Here is a 21,696-nt window from a genome sequence, read left to right as displayed (position 1 = left end):
AGTTGTTGCTGTGACGAGAGATGCTAAGAAGGAGACGACGGAAGGCGCGAGGACGACCCACAGAGCGACGGCCTCTGGTGGTGTTGCCAGGGCAAACGGTGGTGGAAGGTCGCCGCCAAGAAGGATCCGCTGCTACAACTGTGGAGGATTTGGACACGTCGCGCGGGAATGCAGACGCCCTAAGCAGCGGGGGAACGTTGCTTTCGTTCGGGTGGAGGACCAAGAGGCCGAGGACATGCGGGATGAGCCCGTACTTAGCTTGGAGAAAAGAGTTCACCCGTTCGTGTGTGAGGGGACGGTAAGGATGGGGGAGGCAAACCCCATTCCTGTGAAGATATTGAGAGACACCGGGGCTGATTTTACCCTGGTAAGTAGAATCCTGTTCCCCGAGGGTTACGAGAGTACCAGTGTGGGGGTGGCTGTTGTGACCACTGTGGGAGGCCCAGTGAGGATGCCCCTGCACGAGGAGACTTTAGATTCTGATTATGGCTGCCAGACCCTAGTAGTAGGGGTCTGCGCCTCGATGCCCAAGATGGAGGCGCAAGTCATCCTTGAGAATGACGCCTGTGGAGGGTGTGTCCTCCCTAACCTCGTGAAGAGCGAAGAGTGCTTGGAGCACTACAAAGAGAAAGGCGGAGTATTGGACGCCTGTGGGAACGCGAAGGAAATTGCCGAGGTGGCGTTCCCTGTGTGTGCTGTGATCCCAAGACTGTGCAACGAACACGGAGTGAGTGGATCTGATGGGGCTGAAGAAGAGACGTCTGACAACCTGGAAGTCGATCACCTCTTCGTGGAACCCGGAGGACAAGTGGAGGGCGATGGCAACCCTTCTTCTTGATAGTAGGTGCAGTTTGCATGAAGGGTTTGTCCTCCCGATGACTGCACCAGTACAGATGTTGGTAGAGGCGTTTATGTTGAAGATGATAAGAGTTTCAAAAGTGCTTGTTGCGTTGTGCTGTAGACAGAGGAGCGGCGACTAAAACAGAGGTGGATGTTAGAGGGAGACTTGCCGCACCGTAGGGCGGTGTGTTGTGTTTATGGCGTCAGCTGATCCTTGGTGTTGCGACGAAACATTTGTTTTCTGTGTTTAGCTGTTGGTGGCGCCAGGTATAAATGTGGCGCGGGTCAGATGTGACCCAATTTGTTGGTCGATTGGAGATATTTAGCCAGTGCTTTGACTATTTGGTATTTTTCTTGTAACGAGTGGTCACCGCCTCCTAATATATGCTCGATGGTAAAGGGTATTTTAAGTGAGATAAGTTCTTGTTTGAAATTTACTCTGGCACTATAGTGTCGGAAGCAATGTAGGAGATAGTGTTCGATTGTTTCAGGCACCTGACAGTGGATGCAGAGTTCGTTGATGTCTGTTCTGTACTTAGAGCTTTGTGCTGCTAGTTTGGTGTGTCCCAGCCTTAATCTGGTCATCGCTATATCAATTTCTCTGCTTTTATATCTGACATGTTTCCAAGTTTCCCATTTCTTTTTAATGGACCCATAGTACAAAGGTGAGCATGACGTTTTCCATTTCGTCGCAAAATCTTGGGTGATGGTATTTTTGAAGGCTCCTTTACGTGCAACATGGGGAATTGGATGACGGGTAATGTGAGGTGTGTTGTGCATTGCTTTGGCTAGTTGATCTACTAGTTCATTATGGAGAATACCACAATGCGCTGGGACCCATTGGATAGAGGTATCATAACCGTTCAATCGATGTTCATGAAGAAGTTGAAGACATGGGTAAACAAACTCCTTGCACGTTTTTGAAGAGTACGTAATTGCTTGAATCGCATTCTTGGAGTCACTGCAGATTGTATATGTCCCGACTGGTAATGTTGTGATTATTTGGAGAGCTTGATATAAGGCATATAATTCAGCTGTGAAAACAGATAGTTGGTTTGGTAACCGCCATCCCTGCTTGAGATGGTATTCCGGTATCCATACAGCGCTAGTGACCGAGGGTACGTTGTTCATGATGATGCGAGACCCATCTGTATAAATCGCTGTGGTATTTGGGTAGCAATTTTTCATTGTTGAGAGAAAGACTGAGGCTATGGCTGAGTTTGGTGCAGACTTTGGAATGTTGTCTTCGAGTTGTATTGCTGTATTAGGAGTTGTATAAAGCCAGGGTGGAATAGGGGGAACAGTAAGTTGGGTTTCCGAGTTTTGGAGTAGAGAGAGGTCTATATTGAGGTTATTTGTAGCCCGTGTGAGGAGAGGTTGTGAGTGATTGGTTGGGAAGCAGGGGTTATGTGGGTTAACTGTTGGGTTAATTTTTGATCTGTATGGGTGTGTCTGGTGAGCAGTGGTACAGAGTGACAGATAGTTGGCACACATTATGTCTCGTCTGGTGGCTAGGCTTGTGAGGCCCGTTTCCCCGTAAAGTCTGAGGATAGGAGTGGAACGCATTGCGCCACATATAAGTCGCATGGCATTGTTTTGGATGACCTCTAGGCTCTGTAGGTTAGTAGGCGCAGCCGATGCATATGCTTGGCAACAATAGTCTATTTGGCTGCGAATGTAGGTTGTATAGAAACGGAGCAGGATTTTATGGTGTGCTCCCCAGGTGGTGCCAGTGAGGGCTTTCAGTATGGCGAGTCGGGGTTGTGTCGTCTGTTTAAGGTGTTGAATGTGTGCTGTCCAGGTAAGAGAGGGCGAGTCTAAGTGCATGCCAAGGTATTTATGTTCTCGTACGTGTTGGATGGGAGTGTTGTGTATTGTGAGGGTGGGTAGATGAACGAGTCTTTTTTTAGTGAAAATTTGATAATAGGTTTTGGTAGTACTAACTTGAAGGCCCCATTGTTGTGTCCAATCTATGAGGTGATCAAGTGCTGTTTGCATTGTTGAGACTGTATTAGGTAAGGCGTTGTCTGAATAATACAGTGTTAAGTCGTCGGCGTACGCCGAGAGGTTAACAGGATGGGTGTTAGGCAAATCTGCTAAGAATGCAGCAAAAAGGGTTGGGCTTAATATGGAGCCTTGTGGGACACCCGTTTGTACTGGGATGTCATCGGAAAACTCGCCTTGTATATAGACTTTAGAGGTCCTGTTCGTAAGATAAGATTTTAACCATAAAAGTAATCTTCCCTGTACGCCTAAACGCGCAAGCTTTGCGAGGAGGCAAGTATGAGGAATGCTATCAAAAGCTCCTTTGAGGTCTAGGTAGACAACAAGACAATATTTACTGCTTCTGAGAGAGGTGCGGATTTCATGTTCAAGGCAGAGTATCTGATCGAGTGTGGAGCATTGCGGTCGAAATCCAGCTTGGAGTGACGGTATAATATTATTATATTCTAGATACCATTGGAGGCGAGTATGTACTAGTCTTTCCATGACTTTACTGAGGCATGATAGTAGGGAAATAGGCCTATATGACGCAGGTTGGGATGGGTCTTTTCCTGGTTTAAGGAACGGAAGAATAATACTGGTCTGCCATTGTGAGGGAATATTTCCGTGAGTCCAGCATAGGTTGTAATAGTTTAGGAGAGTACTATGTGCAGTTGATGGGAGATGTTTTATGAGTTCATATGGAATTCCATCCTCTCCAGGTGCCTTGCCAAGAGGTAGGCGGGTTAAGGCTAATTGTAGCTCGCTTAAGGTGTATATGTTGTCGACGCCAGGCATGGGTAGCAGTATGGCACGGTCAATTTCTTGTCTAAGGGGGAGTTCTTGGGCATGAAAGAAGGGTGTTGAGAGGGTAACTTTAAGACATTCAGCAAGAACATTTGCACGCTCCTGAGGTGTTTGACAGAGTGAACCGTTGATCGTCAGGGGGAACGAAGGGAATGTTGGGCGACCTTTAATGCTGTTAAATGTAGCCCAGACTTTTGAATGTGGCGTAGTGGGTGTGAGGCTATCACAAAATTTTGCCCATGATGCTCGCTTTGCTGACAGTATGGTTTTTTTGGCTTCTGCTGTAGCCCGCCGGAGATTAACCCAGTTCTGTAGGGAGGGTTGACGTCTTTGTTTTTGTATGGCTCGTCGGCGTAAAGCGACTGTTCGTGCACATTCCGCGTTCCACCACGGTTTAAGTGGTTTGTTGGACCTATGTCCTGAAGTTTTCTTGAGCATTTGGGTGGCTGCACAATTTATGGCCGAGGTGATTGTGGACAGTCGCGTGTTGGGGTCTACATCGTCTGTATCTGGGAGACAGACAGTATCAGCCCATTTTTTCTTATCTAGTTTCTTAATGTTCCACTTGGGGAGCGTTAGGGGGTGGGTTGGTGGCTGAAAGTTAGTAAATTTTATAATGAGGGGTTTGTGGTCACTTCCAATATCTGGTCCAGTATGAAACTGTAGTTCTTGTTGAAAGTGTGCAGAGCCAAAGCAGATGTCCAATGAGGCTTCATAATTGGTTCTGTAGTTAAAGTAGGTTGCAAGGTAGGGCGGCGAAAGAAGAATATATGGTGTAGTGTCTAAGTAGTTATATAAATCGGTGCCTGCAGTATTTTGGGTACCTCTACTCCATGTGGGGTGGTTTGCATTGAGATCACCTGTAACAATGATCGGTTGCCGTAGTTGGTTTAGATAGAATTCTAGTTCATTTAAATTTATTGTGCCACCAGGGTTGTATATACCCAGAAAGGATATGTGTGTACCATTGTAGGGTATTAGGCATGCTAAAATTTCTAGCTTACCATTTACAAAATGTGTAAGCGTTACAGGTTTACATGTCATGTTACTCCGTGTTAGGAGGAAAATACCACCACCCATACGGTTTGGTCTGTCCAGTCTCTGCATCTGAAAGTTTTTAAAAATAGGATTTTGTTTAGGGGTGAGCCAGGATTCGGTTATGAAAGCTAAGTCCGGTTTGGATGAGTAAAGGAATTGTTTAAGTTCTGTGAGAGATGTTTTAATGCTTTTTGCGTTCCAAGTCATGAATGTTAGGGGAGCCATTTAGGATGTGTGGGTTATGGATGTGTCTGTTTTCCTTGGCATGCCAGTAGTAGTACGTGTTGGATACCTAGATGTGGATGTGGGCTGTGCCTTACTCTTGATACTGGCGGTTTGGGTTTGTGGCAAGTCAGCCTGTGGAATGATTTTGGTAAGGCGTGCTAGGGAGTTATTTATTAGTTTTTCTATCATCTGTTCAAACAATGTGTGTCCAGCAATGGTGGCTTTGTTTGGGCGGATGTCAGTGTCTGTAGCTGTTGATGGGATGTCTTTTGGGTCAGCCTCAGGAGTGGGTTGTGTTACTTGTGTAAAGAATTTAGTTAGCAGTCGGTCCAGCGTCTTTTCTAGTGCATTTTCAATGCGCGTGACAACAGTTTCAACAAGATCATTTTCAATGCGAGTGATAAGAGTTTCAACAAGATCAGGATTCAGTTGTGCATTTTGTGAGGGATGGTTGGACCCTGGGGTTGTGGGAGTGTCGGTGACAGATATATCAGGTACAGGCAAAGGCTGTGTTTGAGTGTGAGGTAGTGTTTGATGATGGGCTGTGTTTGGTTGTTTCAGTGCACTACTGTATAGCAGGTTGTTGGTAGGGAGAACCTTAGTTTTTGCTGCTGCTGCTATGTATGAGGGACATTGTTTGAATGTAATGTCGTGGTCGCCACCACAGTTTGAGCAGGTAAGTGTATCTGATGTACAATCTTGCGTGTAATGGGAACCAGAGCATTTCCCACATTTAATGTCTTTGGTGCAGCCTTTCCAGGTATGGTTAAAACCTTTACATTTAAAACACTGAGTGGGACGTGGTATATACACCTCTAGTTTATGGAGGAAGCCATTTAACCAAATCCTCTCAGGGGGAATGTAGTCTAGAAAGGTGAGCAGAGCAGTGCCTGTATCACTCAGTTCTCCGTCTGTTCTTCGCATAAATTTTTTTATTCCATGGATCGGGATGTCATGTGTCTCAAGTTGTGCTTTGATGTCGTCTACACTGATGTCTACCACATGTCGGATTACATATTTTGTTAATCGGTCCCCAAGTGGTTTGTAGCACTTGACTTTGTGGCCACAGATGTCAGTAATGTCTGAAAGCTTTAGTTCTTTGCCATGTTTGTGGTCCACTGCGATCAGGTTTTTCTGTTTATTTGGTCTCATATTGTGCACATCGATCCCGAATATCTTGGGAATGGCATTATATAGGATACTTTGTGCTCGGCTATTTCTGAACACATTTTCCTCTTCGCCATCAAAGGCAATGATGAAAGTTTGCAAATCAGAAGAACTTAGCCTACCTTGGTTGAGCTGTGGAGGTTGATACTGAGGCCGCGTGGTGCCGGCATGGTCTCTGTTTACCTCTGTAAGTTGGCGGCGTTTCGCCTCCAATCTGTTTGCCTTGCTGTGATGTTTGCTGTCTAGGAAAACTCCATCTAGATCCTCTTCTAAGACCGGGTGATGTTCATGATCTAAATGTGTGGTATGCAACAGTGGTTCCCCAGTGTCCTCTAAGGTATCGTCAATATTTGCAGGAGAGACGCTGCGCGAACCTCCACCAGACGCCATGACGCTCACCTCGTTCTCAGCTCGAGACCGCAATAAACCATGTTGATGGCAACCCGGATGGTGAGCTACAGGTGACCCTCACCAGTTCTCTTGGAGTGGATCGCACTCGACTGGGGGAGTTACAGCAGGTGGAGTTCCCAGATTTGATTCAGGAGGCGAAAGGAGGACGTGTTGGTCCCGAGAGGGCCACTCATTTTTATATGCAGGACGGAATGCTGATGAGACAATGGAGGCCGGAGAAGAATCACCAGGTAGTGTTGCTGGCCCAGTGCAGAGCGGCGGTGCAGGATATGTCGCACTCCGTGGATTCTGCAGGTCACCTGGGAGTGACCAAGACTTTACGTAAGATCAGGGACCATTTCTACTGGCCGGGTATGGACGCCGATGTGAGGCGTCACTGTAAGACTTGCTTACCTTGCCAGAGGGCAGGAAAGAGCCAACCCACGATACCAAAGGCCCCGTTAGTCCCTATTCCTGCATTTGGGCCTGCGTTTAAGCGTCTGTTGGTCGACGGGAAAGGACCGTTGCCACGGACGAAAAAGGGAAACACTTACCTGATGACCATCATGTGTGTGGCAACGAGGTTCTCGGAAGCTGTCCTGATGCGGCGTTTGACGTTGAAAGGTGTAGCCGGGCAGTTGCAGCGATTTTTCTCTTGGGTGGGAATGCCCAGGGAAATCCAGACGGACTGTGGGAGTGTATTCCAGTCCAAATGGTTCAGACAGACCGTGACAAATTGGGGAGTGACTCATATTCGATCGTCGCCCTACCGACCGCAGTCGCAAGGGGCGATCGAAAGGTTTCACTTCACACTGAAAACCATTCTGAAAGTGTTCTGCGCAGAACAAGGAGCCGAGTGGGATGAGGCAGAGTACCCTGCGTTGTTTGCCATACGAAACGCTGTGGTGGAGTCGTTAGGTTTCTCACCGTTCCAGCTGGTATTTGGACATGAGGTACGGAGTCCTCTGTCCATGCTGAAAGAGCAATGGACGCCAGGAGTGACCGTGGGAACGGTCAACGAGTATGTTCAGAAGTTTAAGGAGCGTCTCGCATTGGCAAAGGAACTAGCAGGAAAACGTTTGAAGGAGGCGCAGCGCAAGATGACAGAGTGGTATGATAAGAAAGCTACACCAAGAGAGTTCCAGGTTGGGTCCCAGGTTATGGTGTTGCTGCCAGGGAAGAGCCGTGTGACCGAGTCGCGATTTGGGGGACCATACAAGGTGCTACGACGGTTGGGCCTAGTGAACTATGAAGTCAGCAAGCCGGACAGACCCCGCAAGACACAGGTGTGTCATATTGACCGCCTGAAGCCTTTCTTTCCTGAGGAAGGAGGAGCCGCCGTGCAGGACGGAACGATGACTCGAGATCCCCAGCAGAAAGTGGTTTTGTGCATGCAGGTGGATCAAGAACTCCCAGCGGAGGAAGGAAAGTGGTTCAGGGTGGACGGCATCCATCTCTCCAATTCGGAGAGTATGGCGAATATCGAAGACAAGTTACAACACCTGGAAGGACAACAGAGAGCGGACCTGACGGACCTGTTGAGAGAGAATGCCTCTCTCTTTACCGACGTGTCCCGACGACACAAGAGTGTAACGCACGAGGTAGAGGTGAGAGACGCCAGGCCCATCAAACAAAGCGCTTATAGGGTCAGCCCAGAAAAGCGAGAGTTGATGAGGAAGGAGGTAGAGTACCTCCTTGAGAACGACCTTGCAGAGCCTAGCAACAGCGAATGGAGTTCCCCGTGCTTGTTAGTAAAGAAAAGCGATGGTACATTCCGCTTTTGTACAGACTACAGAAAGGTGAACTCCATCACTGTGGCGGATTCCCACCCCATGCCTAGGGTGAGTGATTGCATTGATCAGGTGGGTAATGCCAGATACGTGTCCAAGGTCGACCTGCTCAAGGGGTACTACCAGATCTCGTTGACTACCGAGGCCCGAAAGATATCAGCTTTCGTAACACCGGACGGGCTGTATCAGTACAAAGTGTTGCCCTTCGGGATGAAGAACAGCGGAAGTTGTTTCCAACGCATGATTAACGAGTTGCTGAGGGAAGCTGAAGGCTACACGGTGTACATTGATGACATAGTAGTGTACTCCGACGACTGGGAGTCACACCTAGAACGACTCAGAGAGCTATTCAAGAGGCTGGAAGATGCTAACCTGACCGTGAACCTAGCCAAGAGTGAGTTTGGGAACGCCCATCTAGAGTACCTAGGCTTCGTCATCGGTCAAGGAGAGATAGCCCCTGTGGACCACAAAGTATCAGCTATTAGGGAGTACCCAGTACCCAGGACATGTAAGGAATTGCTGAGGTATCTTGGGATGATCGGATACTATCGTGGTTTTTGCAAGAACTTTTCCACGGTAGCCCATCCCCTGACTGAATTACTCTCTAAGAATGTACGATGGAAGTGGGGAGAGGCCTGTCAGGAGTCTTTTGAGAAGACGAAGAACCTGTTGACAGAGGCCCCAGTATTGATATCCCCAGATTTTTCAGCCAGGTTCATCTTGTACGTAGATGCCAATGATGTAGGGATAGGAGCCATGTTGGCCCAGGAAAGGAGCGAGGTACATAGGCCTGTCGCATTTTTCTCCAAGAAGTTCGTGAAGTACCAGCGTGCCTATAGTACCGTCGAGAAGGAGGCTTTGGCTTTAGTTATGGCCCTAAAGCACTTCGACGTGTACGTGAGAGGAGGGGCGAGGTCTGTTCTTGTGTTTACAGATCACAACCCTCTGACCTTCCTGTACAAGATGAGGAACTCCAACCAGAGGCTGACGAGGTGGGAATTACTACTGCAGGAATAATGGTTGGACATCAAGCACATCAGAGGGAAGGACAACGTGGCAGCGGATGCCCTGTCCCGTGTACACTAAACCGATATGACTCTTATTTTAAGGGGAGGGGGTATGTGACGGTGTCCCCCCCCCCCCCCTCCTTTATATTTCTCCCACGCCAGCTGTAAGTCATATCCACTTTACCCGAACGTTTTCTACATTCCGGGGAACAATTTGACATACGTGAGAGCGTGAAGTGTTCTCGCATTGGCGAGAAATTCGCAAAAGAAGAGTGTTTTGGCCAGTGGCTTAGGCCTTTTAGGACGCCAAGTTGGCGCCGGCCCCTACAATTTCCCGCCAAGACGTTGTGACGTCAGTGGCACCAGATTGGTCAAGAACAGTAACGTGGCACAGGGAGCCAATGAGAAACGCCCCTGGCAAGTATGACGTCACGAGTGCAGGGGGGTCCGGACGGCGCGGGCCGTGGCGCCCTGGAGTTTGACACGACACGTCGAGGAGGTCGGACGTGCGATCGTGGGTCCTGTCAGTCTGACAGTTTTGCCCCGCTCTGGTGGATTTTACGCATCATCCTGTAGTCTGCAAGCACCCTGTGAGGTCATCCTGTAATCCATGTGTGGGACCGAAGAAGAAATTGACAAGAAATGAGCAGCAAGTGCTCCAGTGACAGGTGTGTTGCAAGAAGGGAAGTCTGAGCAGTGACGTCGAGGACGACTGTGCAGTTTCACCAGTTTACGTGACGACGTAGTGGCGGGGCCAATCCACCGAGAGGCAGGAGAAGAACGAAGCTAACTGGAATCAGAACGACTGCAGCCGAGAGAAAGGACTGCAGACGTAGTTGGAGAAGAAGTCGACGGCCAGGAGACCGACTCCAACCCTTCAAGAGGGTGTGGAGGAGCACGGGCCAGCAGAGGATAGAGCACGGTGAAGACGCGTTTTTGAGTGTTGATTGGGTTCCTGGAGAGAGCATCAGTGTGTGTGTGGGGACATTCCCTACAACGAGTCGAGAGCCGGGACCAGGAGCTACAATTCAACTCTCAACAGAGGACAAGTCCACATAATTGAGGTGGAAGTAGGTAATTCAGTTTTCCCTCCCCATTCCCGTTTAGTCAGCTATTTAGCCAGAGTATCTTCTATGTCGTGAGCAGGGCTCATCAATGTCTATGTCATAGTAAGGCACAGTTGTGCAGAGAGATGCTGTAGAGAGCTCTTGCAAAATATATATGTGGTGTGTGAGTGCACCTGTGATTTATCGAAGAGTTTGCTGTGTCGAGGACATATACATTCATGTGACACAAATATTATAAGTTTGTGTCAGAGAATATATATATATATATATATATATAAATGTACCATTTATTAGTATAAGGCTGTGTGCCCCGTATTGACTCATTATTATTAATATTGATGATATATATATATATATATATATATATATATATATATATATATATATATATATATATATATATATATATATATATATATATATATATATATATATATATATATATATACGAGGAACCCCGTAGAAGACCTTAAGCGGAAAGTAAACAAAACAATTACAGCAATCAACGCAAAGAAAGGTAGTGTGCATTTCAATAAACTTCAAGGCGACTATGGCTTAGGATATGCCTACGGCAATGTTAAGACGCATAAACCAGGTAACCCACTACGCCCTATAATCAGCCAAATACCAACCCCAACTTATCACCTGGCAAAGAAACTCAATGAACTCCTAACTCCATACACTCCAAGTAAGTTTAGTTTACAATCATCAGCAGATTTCCTAGAATTGATCAAATCTACCCAGCCCGATGGAATCATCGCTTCCCTGGACGTTGAATCCCTTTTTACCAACGTCCCAGTCGACACAACCATAGGAATGATACTGGACAGAGTATACAGAGACGAGAGCACCCCCAAATTAGACATACCTGAGCCACACTTGAAAAGTCTTCTCGAAGCATGTACAAAGGAAGCCCCTTTCATCAGTCCACAAGGAGACATGTATTTACAAATAGACGGAGTAGCAATGGGCTCCCCCTTAGGAGTTTTATTTGCTAATTTTTATATGGGAACCATCGAAGATAGGGTCTTCAGTAGCAGACAAAAACCAACTGTATACTGCCGTTATGTAGATGACATATTCGTAATAGTAAAAGACTCAGATGAACTAATTGACCTAAAAAGACACCTAGAGAGAGAGTCAGTACTCCGATTTACACATGAAAATAGTGAAAATAACAGTCTGCCATTCTTGGATGTACTAATAACAAAAACAGGAACCTCTTTAAGCACCAACGTATATACCAAGCCCACCAACATAGGATTATGCCTGAACGGTAGAAGTGAGTGCCCCCAAAGATACAAAGCCAGTGTTCTCAATGCTTATATTCGTCGAGCGCTTACCCACTGCTCTGAATGGAGCAACGTGAGTAGAGAGTTTGAAAGAGTAACTCAGGTATTGGTGAACAACGGATATAGCAACGCGGAAATAAACGCTCCTATAAGAAGACACTTGGACCGTTGGTATAATTCAGAACCTAGAACAGAAACCACAACACCCCCAATAAAATTATATTACAAATCAACCATGCACAGTGAACATATAAAAGAGGAAAGAATAATGAAAGAAATAATCCGTAAAGGAGTAAAAAGCACTACTCCTAACCAAAACATAAACCTGATAATATTCTACAAAACCAAGAAGACTTCTGAACTCCTTATCAAAAACAGCCCGAAGCCGACGGAGAACCCTCTACAGCAGTCAAGCGTTGTATACATGTACACTTGCCCCCACGAAGGATGTAACCTTCAATGTAAGTACATAGGTATGACGTCGACCAAGCTGACGAGGCGTTTGACATGCCATCTTCAATCTGGTGCCCCTAGGAATCACATGAGACAAGCCCATGACATTACTCTAACAAGAGAAATGTTGAACAAGAATACTTGCATAATAGACAAAACCCAAGATTCAAGAAGATTACAAATTCTTGAGGCAATTCACATAAGAATAGAGCGACCTACCATGAACACCCAAATCACGGAACTATTTACTCTACCCACCATGAGAGTAAGGACAAGACAAGAACATATCGATGCCAACACAGAAGACAATGTCCAACATAACAGGCCAATTACACTGGATTAATCTTTGTGTTTAGATAGGAGATGCCTCGTATGGGCCAATAAGCCTTCTGCAGCCCCTATGTTTATCCCTTATGTATCCCCCCCATGTTTTTCACCTTCATTGTATTATCACCTGACCTAATGCGGGTATAAAATCAACTAGTATTGTAAGATCTGTTCACTTGAGAATGAACCATGGAGGTTCGAAACGTCGTGCAAATTATAGAAATAAGTGTAATACACTCTATAGTAAATCACTTCTTTTCTTCACCTTAAAAGTACGAAAATGAGTTTTGGAGAACTCCTATTTCAATTAAGCCCTGATGCTAAGAAAATAGTTAGAGGGATAGAAGCCCTAAACCAGAAAATAATAAATACAGAATATGCGGTCATATTCAATGAAACATGTCTGAAAGAAAACCTGCTGCCAGTATACACCAATATATATATATATATATATATATATATATATATATATATATATATATATATATATATATATATATATATATAAATATATATAAATATATATATATATATATATATATATATATATATATATATATATATATATATATATATATATATATATATATATATATATATATATATGGAATACTGAACAGTATTTTCATGTGTACAATGATTTACTGTGTTTATTGCCAGTATTGTGTTTACTGTGATTTGAAGAAATAGGCGTTTAATGCTAGGAAACAAGTACAGAGAGAGTATACAGTGAGGGGGCGTGGCAGCTGGGAATGTACAGTGGTGGGGGAGTGTTGCCATCGCGTTGTGTTCCAGATTATGAAGAGGGAGTGATTTGCTGCCATGTACCTCGTTGCCTTGTTGTTGATCCAGAGCTATAATACTTTAATATTTTAAGTAAAATACAAAACCACCTTCGTGTTTGTGTTATCCCTCCATTTCTTGATGCTATTGAGATTATTGAGTCCATTGAAAGAGAGAGAGTGATTGATATATAAACCTGCCTGTTACTAGATTTGATTAGTGTGCTCTCTGCCACTACTACCACAATTCCACAATACCACTGACGTGTTTCTGGACACGGGAAACACCAGTTGGCGACCTTTCAGTTACCAGTAGAGCCCTTTGTCGGGGCGGGCACACGATCAAGAGAGTAGATCGTGTTCCCACTCATCTTCAGGCTATAAGGCCGGCCAGGGGTAGACTGGGAGACTCTCCAGGTGAACAGTGGCACCTTGAGGATGGAGTGAAAACCCGCAGGGCTACAGTAAGTAACAGTTACTACTCCTAGTACTTGATGGTGACTGGTGAGAGGGAGAGAAACCTCGACATTGGCGATATTGCCAGGATATTAAGTACGGTTACTTACGCGAAACTCTGACAATATGTGTATATATATATATATATATATATATATATATATATATATATATATATATATATATATATATATATATATATATATATATATATATATATATATATGTATATATATATATATATATATATATATATATATATATATATATATATATATATATATATATATATATGTATATATATATATATATATATATATATATATATATATATATATATATATATATATTGTTGGGGTTTCACCTCTCTTCTCTCTAGTCTGGGGTGAGCAATAGTTATGCCCAAGATAACTCACCGTAGCCCTGCGGGTCTTCCCTCGATCCTCACGGCGCCACTGCACGCCAGGAGAGTCTCCCAGTCAATCTTAACGGCCTCTTATTAAGAAAGAGTGAGAACACGACTCGATCACATCGACCGTCGTGTGCCCTCCCCAACAATAGGGCTCTACGGTTAATCACAAGGTCGCCAATTGGTGTTTAAGGTGGCCAATAACACCATCAGTGGACTGGTGTATTTAGTGGTAGCCTTGGCAAGGTCACACTCAAAGATCAGGAATCAGGCAGGTACTTATTGTTATCACTCTATGTTTACCAGTATAATATAGCCACAAGATCAATGGAGGGGAATATAAAAACACAAAGAGAGTTTTGTATTTTACTTAAAATGTATGAAAGATGTCACAAGGCCACACAGTAATCGATAAATCAACTGATCCTGACTCGGCCGGTAATTCCCACGGATATTATGCGATCACTAGAGGGCAACACTCCCCTCCTCATCAAGTGTCAAGAACAGCTGATCGCAATGGTCTCTCCGCGCGAAATTTGCTTGTTTTCTAGATTCACGCGCGCGGTTTCTTTAAATTCTCCAATATTACTAGAAACTCGCACACTCGATATTGGCACAAATAAACCGAATTACTTAGTTACACTGTACTCAGGCTCAAACAGTCTTTTCTACAATCAATTCTACAATGATTCACTGTAATGGCTTTACATTGTTCTTCACTCAGCAATATATTATGAAATATTAACACTGGAGTTTTCAATACTTTCTCTCGTGGGCGATAACGCAATAATTCACTGTACTCACAAATGATTATTCACTGAATGAACATAGACATATATATGGTATATAAATCAATCATCAATACATGGAAAATAAATAGTTTCTGGGCACATAGCCTAACCTCCAAATACTGGCATAATCTTATATATATTTTTTACCACTATATGTTCATATCAAAATCTATAGAAAGATATACACAACACAGTAAATTTATCACTGGTTCCTGGTGCCTGTACACACCAATAATCAACATGAATATTACAAGTACTCTTGATAGTACTGTCTAGCACACTGGTGCTTTATCGTGACATGGGTGAGACTTGCTCACGACATATAAAATCCTCAGGCTAGAAAATATAGCCAAATAATATAGCTAACTAAAGGGGAATGGGGAGGGAACTAGAAACACCTACTTCACCCTATCCTCCGATGAGAGTCGAGATGTAGCTCCTGGTCCTCGTGTCGGGAACGCCCCCACACTACACGTCGTCCTGTCCTACCAGAGCCTCTCGTCGTCCCACCGTTTAGCGCGTCGTCTCCGTGCCTCCTCACTGCAGGTCCGTCCTCCTCCTTGACTTCTTGAAGGTTGGAGTCGGTCTCCTGGCCGTCGTCTTCTCCCAGCAACGGCTGTCGCCTACGTCTCAGCTACAGTCGTTCGGCTTCCCCAAATAGTCCTCTCTTCCTCAGCTACCCAGTGGCTCTGTCAGCCACTACGCTGTCACGAACTGGTGAATTGCCACCGACGTCAACATACGTCACTGCACGGCTTCACTGCTACTGGCACAGTACCTGACTGGAGCACTTGTTGCTCAAATAACCGTCAATTCCCTCTTCTGGTTCAACACATGAACTAGGGAAGACTTCTCAGAGTACTGGCGGAATTCCGGTGACGCATAAATCCACGGGAGCTGGAATTACTGTCCGACTGACAGGACCACTCGTCGCACGCCCAACCTCTATGACGTGTCGTGTCTGACTGCTGGCGCCAGCCCGGCGCGCTGGCCGGACCCCCTTCCTTCGTGACGTCACTTTCGCCACGGGAGGTTTTCATTGGCTCCCGGTGCCACATTGCTGTCGGTGACCAATCCGGTGCCACTGACGTCACACGGTTTTGGCGGGAGATCAGGGAAGCCAGCGCCATCTTGGCTCCCTAAAGGGCCTAAACCACAGGCCAAAATATCACTATTTCACAAATTTCTCTTACATTTCTCTAACATGACTCTTACTGCAGGCGTGGGAGAATTATAAGGGGGGGAACTCCGTCACATACCCCTCCCCTTAAAATAAGAGTCATGTCTGTTTAGTGTATGCGGGATAGGGCATCCGCTACTACGTTGTCCTTTCCCTTGAGGTGCTTGACCTTGATCCTTGTCAGACTCTCAGTGCGGGTGAGACTGGTGCCGTTCGCCCTGGACCACTTACTTTCCTCCTCCGGGAGTTCTCTGTCCCTCGGTACACTCAGTCCCGTCTTCTGCTGGGTTTCTCGGGTATCCGTTCCGTCCTGCTAGGCGGCTCTTCCTTCCACAGTGAAGAAAGGTCTCAGGCGGCCTGCGTGACACACCTGTTTCTTCCGGGGTCCATCCGGCTTCCCAATCTCGTACGACACTGGACCCAACCGTCGCAGCACTCGGTATGGTCTCTTGAACCGCGACCTGGTCACTCTACCTTTACCTGGCAGCACAACTATTACTTGTGATCCGGCCCGAAAATCCCTCTGCGCAGCTCTCCTGTCGCACCACTCCGACATCTTACGTTGCGCCTTCTTCAGGAGTTTCCTAGCCAGTTTCTTCGCTCGAGTGAGACGTTCTTTGAACTTCTGGACATATTTAATCACCGTTCCCACGGTTGCTCCTGGCGTCCATCGTTCCTTCAGCATGGATAATATGGCATATATAATATATATAAATGGAAAGTAAGCCTTCTCAGGACCCACACGTCCTCCTTCGGCCTTACTAACCAATTCGGGGACCTCCCCCTGCTGTAACTCTCCGGGACGAGTGCGGCTTACCCCTGGAGAACCGGTGAGTGTCACCTGCAACTCACCATTCGGGCTACTCTCGCCCTCCACTCGTTCTCTGGGTCCTACGTAGAGGCGATCTGTTCCCAGGCTGTCAGTCGACTCCTCAGCCCCATCAGATCCACAACCTCTTGGTTCTTCGCGTTGTCTCGGTGTCACAGTACAAACTGGGATCGCCACCAGTGCGATTCCCTTCTCGTCCCCACAGACGTTCAACTCTTCACCTGTCTCCTTGTTTTGTTCTGTGCACTCTTCGCCCTTCACGAGATGCGGGAGGACGTATCCTCCACATGCGTCATTCCCCAAGATGACCTGTGCCTCCATCTTGGGCATTGATGTACAGACTCCCACCTCTAGGGTCTGGCAGCCATAGTCGGAATCTAAAGTTACCTGGTGTAGGGGCATCCTCACTGGGCCTCCCACAGTGGTCACACTTGCTACCCCCACACTGGTACTTTCGTAACCCTCGGGGAACAGGGTTTCACTTACCAGGGTAAAGTCAGCCCCGGTGTCTCTTAGCATCTTCACGGGGATGGGGTCTGCGACCCCCATCCTTACGGTTCCTTGACACATGAACGGGTGAACTTTCTTCTCCCCATTCAGCACGGGTTCATCCCGCACTCCCTCGGCCCTCTGGTCCTCGAACATCACTAAAGCAACGTGTCCCCGCTGCTTAGGGCGTCTGCATTCCCGCGCGACGTGTCCGGGTATTCCGCAGTTGTAGCAGCGGCCCCTCGGCGGAGACCATCCGCCACCGCTCGCCTTAGCGCTGCCTCCAGAGACCGTCACACCCTGTGTCTTTCCCGCCTCACTTGTCGTTTCTTTCCCTGCAGTAACAGTTCCCGAGCTCTCAGCTTGGTTCTCCCCTATCGGCTCTACAGCACCTTTTGATCCTCGGGTGTTCCAACTTGAGAGGTGGGATTTGGGAGAACTCGCTCCTGTCCTCCATCCATCCGTCCTTCTATAACTCCGATCGTTTCCGACGTATGCGGGTGGTCGGTTCTGTCCCTCCCGGCGTGGGCGTAGGGCTTCTTCTAACATGTCGGCCCGGTCGGCTGCGGCCCTCAGGTCCTTTATGTCCGCCTCCTTTAACCTCATCCTGATCTCAGGAGAGAGCACGGACATAAACTTTTCCATGGCCATTAGTTCCTTGACCTCTTTGGCCGACCCCGCTTCTTCAGAGTCCAACCACTTAAGGAACTTTCTTTCCATGTCCCTCGCCGTCTCCGCATACGATTTTCCTGGCGACCGGGTACATTCTCTAAACCTCTTTCTGTAACACTCTGGCGTGAGCTTAAAGGAACGGAGCACAGCTCGTTTTACCGCATCGTAGTTAGTGCATTCTTGGAAGTCGAGCATAGTGAAGGCTTCACGAGCTTCACCTGTGAGCCTCCCTTGGACCAACTCCGCCCACTCCGCCCTCGGCCACCTCTTCATAGCAGCAACTCTCTCAAAGTGATCAAAGAAACTTTCGGCTTCACTAGGCACAAAGACCGGCAGGTCTCGTTCCCTCACTCGTCGGTCTTCCTGTGGCGGGGCAGGGGCACCTAGTCCCAGTTCAGCTCGCTTCAGCTCCACCTCCTTGTTGGCTTCTATTTCCTGTTGTCTCAGCCCTCGCTCGTGTTCTTCCCTGCGTAACTGTGCTTCTCGCTCTTGTTCTTCCCGGCGCCGCTGTGCTTCTCGTTCCTCACGCTGCATCTGTGCTTCTCGCTCCTCACGCTTCATCTGTGCTTCTCGCTCTTGTTCTTCCCGGCGTAGCTGTGCTTCTCGCTCTTGTTCTTCCCGGCGCCGCTGTGCTTCTCGTTCCTCACGCTGCATCTGTGCTTCTCGCTCCTCACGCTTCATCTGTGCTTCTCGCTCTTCCTTGCGCTGTTGTGCCTCTTCTCTCCTCAGCTGCGCTTCTCGCTCTTCTCTGCGCTGCTGTGCTTCCAGCTGCAGCTTCATTATTTCCAGCTTAATGCTGTGCCTGCTGCCGCTGGATCCCCTGCTGCTTCCACCAATACTCAAGTGTTCACCCTCACTGGCAAGTGTTTGGGGCCGTTCCTCCCCCAAAGCTTCGTCTCGAGCCTTGAGCTGAGCCATTATCTCTAGTCTTCTTTCTGCCACTCTGGCAGATTTCAGCTTTATTCCAAAATGATCCGCTATAGCCTGTAACTGTGCCTTGGTGCACTCTTCCAGCACCTGTACGTCTCTAGAGTCAATAAACCTTGCTACTTTATCATCCTCCATCTTGTGCTACGAGTGTTAACCTGCACCTGATCTCTAACACCACTGCCAGGTACCACTGCAACCTTTACTTCGATCGAAATCCTGGCAAGGTCGCCAATGTTGGGGTTTCACCTCTCTTCTCTCTAGTCTGGGGTGAGCAATAGTTATGCCCAAGATAACTCACCGTAGCCCTGCGGGTCTTCCCTCGATCCTCACGGCGCCACTGCACGCCAGGAGAGTCTCCCAGTCAATCTTAACGGCCTCTTATTAAGAAAGAGTGAGAACACGACTCGATCACATCGACCGTCGTGTGCCCTCCCCAACAATAGGGCTCTACGGTTAATCACAAGGTCGCCAATTGGTGTTTAAGGTGGCCAATAACACCATCAGTGGACTGGTGTATTTAGTGGTAGCCTTGGCAAGGTCACACTCAAAGATCAGGAATCAGGCAGGTACTTATTGTTATCACTCTATGTTTACCAGTATAATATAGCCACAAGATCAATGGAGGGGAATATAAAAACACAAAGAGAGTTTTGTATTTTACTTAAAATGTATGAAAGATGTCACAAGGCCACACAGTAATCGATAAATCAACTGATCCTGACTCGGCCGGTAATTCCCACGGATATTATGCGATCACTAGAGGGCAACACTCCCCTCCTCATCAAGTGTCAAGAACAGCTGATCGCAATGGTCTCTCCGCGCGAAATTTGCTTGTTTTCTAGATTCACGCGCGCGGTTTCTTTAAATTCTCCAATATTACTAGAAACTCGCACACTCGATATTGGCACAAATAAACCGAATTACTTAGTTACACTGTACTCAGGCTCAAACAGTCTTTTCTACAATCAATTCTACAATGATTCACTGTAATGGCTTTACATTGTTCTTCACTCAGCAATATATTATGAAATATTAACACTGGAGTTTTCAATACTTTCTCTCGTGGGCGATAACGCAATAATTCACTGTACTCACAAATGATTATTCACTGAATGAACATAGACATATATATGGTATATAAATCAATCATCAATACATGGAAAATAAATAGTTTCTGGGCACATAGCCTAACCTCCAAATACTGGCATAATCTTATATATATTTTTTACCACTATATGTTCATATCAAAATCTATAGAAAGATATACACAACACAGTAAATTTATCACTGGTTCCTGGTGCCTGTACACACCAATAATCAACATGAATATTACAAGTACTCTTGATTGTACTGTCTAGCACACTGGTGCTTTATCGTGACATGGGTGAGACTTGCTCACGACATATAAAATCCTCAGGCTAGAAAATATAGCCAAATAATATAGCTAACTAAAGGGGAATGGGGAGGGAACTAGAAACACCTACTTCACCCTATCCTCCGATGAGAGTCGAGATGTAGCTCCTGGTCCTCGTGTCGGGAACGCCCCCACACTACACGTCGTCGTGTCCTACCAGAGCCTCTCGTCGTCCCACCGTTTAGCGCGTCGTCTCCGTGCCTCCTCACTGCAGGTCCGTCCTCCTCCTTGACTTCTTGAAGGTTGGAGTCGGTCTCCTGGCCGTCGTCTTCTCCCAGCAACGGCTGTCGCCTACGTCTCAGCTACAGTCGTTCGGCTTCCCCAAATAGTCCTCTCTTCCTCAGCTACCCAGTGGCTCTGTCAGCCACTACGCTGTCACGAACTGGTGAATTGCCACCGACGTCAACATACGTCACTGCACGGCTTCACTGCTACTGGCACAGTACCTGACTGGAGCACTTGTTGCTCAAATAACCGTTAATTCCCTCTTCTGGTTCAACACATGAACTAGGGAAGACTTCTCAGAGTACTGGCGGAATTCCGGTGACGCATAAATCCACGGGAGCTGGAATTACTGTCCGACTGACAGGACCACTCGTCGCACGCCCAACCTCTATGACGTGTCGTGTCTGACTGCTGGCGCCTGCCCGGCGCGGTGGCCGGACCCCCTTCCTTCGTGACGTCACTTTCGCCACGGGAGGTTTTCATTGGCTCCCGGTGCCACATTGCTGGTGGTGACCAATCCGGTGATACTGACGTCACACGGTTTTGGCGGGAGATCAGGGAAGCCAGTGCCATCTTGGCTCCCTAAAGGGCCTAAACCACAGGCCAAAATATCACTATTTCACAAATTTCTCGGCTCTCCGAGAACACTTCACTCTCTCCCATATATCAAATTGTAGCCTGCAACGTAGAGAACGCTTGGGAAAAGTAGACATGACTCTTACTGCAGGCGTGGGAGAATTATAAGGGGGGGAACTCCGTCACAATATATATATATATATATATATATATATATATATATATATATACACACATGTGCAAGAGGAGTGTTGTTAACGCTTATGTCGACCGTGCTCTCAGCCACAGCTCAGAATGGAAGCAAGTCGACGAAGAACTCTGTAGGGTAAGGCAGGTCCTAGTCAACAACGGCTTCTCCAATGGTTTCGTCGAAGACATCATAAGAAGGAAAGTGAAACGCCATGCAACCTCTAAAGAGACAACTAACACAACACCTATACCCCCTATTAGACTATTTTACAGGAACTTCTTTTCCACATCTCATAAAACGGAGGAAAGGGTCCTGAAAGATATTGTTAATAGAAACGTTATCCCTACAGACAAAAATCAGAGGATAC

This window comes from Procambarus clarkii, chromosome 67, assembly GCF_040958095.1.
Source record: "Procambarus clarkii isolate CNS0578487 chromosome 67, FALCON_Pclarkii_2.0, whole genome shotgun sequence".
Classification (NCBI taxonomy): Eukaryota; Metazoa; Arthropoda; class Malacostraca; order Decapoda; family Cambaridae; genus Procambarus; species Procambarus clarkii.
The sequence above is the reverse complement of the archived record's forward strand: the minus strand, read 5'-3'. Positions refer to the sequence as shown.